The following is a 1,156-nucleotide window of genomic DNA, read 5'->3' as shown; positions in this document are numbered from 1 at the left end:
CACACACACACACACTCTCACACACACACACACACACACACACACACACACTCTCTCACTCTCACACACACACACACACACACACACACACACACTCTCTCACTCTCACACACACACACACACACTCTCTCTCTCTCACACACACACACACACACATCAGAGGACGAGCTCCATCTTAAATGAGTGAAAACACAGTTCAAGCTTTGATTAACAAAGTGTATCTAATCATTTTAAGAACATTTCAGAACTACTTCAGTTCAAACTATATAAATGTACAGGTACATGCCACACACTAACTGCATCATCACAAACATATTTTAATGAGCAACATTTCGGTCCAAAATGAAACATTGCTCACTGAAATATTTTTGTGATGAATAGAGCGTGGGATTTATGTTGTTATTTCACTGGATGCATCAGTGGTTGATTCAGGTATATTTTTAGATTAAAATACTCAATGTTATGATATATCAAAATAAAGTCTCGGAGATTTCTTATTTCTGCCCATATTTGCCGCTCAGTGGCTCAGTTCTACAGTCTTTGCATTACTTCAGGTTTGCATTCTTTTTTAAATCCTACTAACTGCTATTTTAATGTCATTATTACTTATTTTTTTCCTTATCTCTTATTTGTCATATCTTGCCATTTGAATCTGCTATTTACATTTCACTGCAAGTTGTATTTTGTATTAAGTATGCGTTGTGCATCAATCACGCAACACTGACGCGTCATGTCGAATGGAGCCACGCCATTGGTTGGCGCGTATGACGTCAGTGGGCTGTAACTTCCGGGTACAGTAATGCAATGTTGACGCAATCAGCTGAAAGTTGAGGACTGGTTTAGGTTGAATTCCTCTCCGCACAGGCGCTTTGATGAGACGGATCAGGTACTGTCTCTAATTCTGCTTTATTAGAAACATAATCGCGTGATTAGTTGACGGACAGCTGTGTTGTTCGAGAGTAAGATAAGCAGCGTTTGTGTTGTTTTGACTGAAACATTTCGACACGTATGTGTAAATATTATATAATATCTGTATTTACTGTCATGTGTTCTGTGTGTGTGTGTTGAGTCTGTCAGCACAGTGTATTATGTATTACTGGACATATATATATGTGTGTGTGTGTGTGTGTGTGTGTGTGAGAGAGACTGTGTGTGT

General features: G+C 38.8%; 1 protein-coding gene across 2 annotated transcripts in view; it reads left to right on the top strand.

The window, feature by feature from the left end:
- The first annotated feature begins 764 nt into the window (after positions 1–764).
- Positions 765–1,156, top strand: part of LOC107565142 (E3 ubiquitin-protein ligase RNF185-like) — a 12,680-nt gene continuing 12,288 nt past the window's right edge. For both annotated transcript variants that reach the window (XM_016250356.1, XM_016250355.1), the window contains exon 1: positions 765–886. The gene's annotated coding sequence lies outside the window, so the exon portion shown is untranslated. The remainder of the gene's footprint in view (positions 887–1,156) is intronic.

This window comes from Sinocyclocheilus grahami, unplaced genomic scaffold, assembly GCF_001515645.1.
Source record: "Sinocyclocheilus grahami isolate Dianchi unplaced genomic scaffold, SAMN03320097.WGS_v1.1 scaffold984.1, whole genome shotgun sequence".
Taxonomy (NCBI): domain Eukaryota; kingdom Metazoa; phylum Chordata; class Actinopteri; order Cypriniformes; family Cyprinidae; genus Sinocyclocheilus; species Sinocyclocheilus grahami.
The sequence above is the reverse complement of the archived record's forward strand: the minus strand, read 5'-3'. Positions and strand labels throughout refer to the sequence as shown.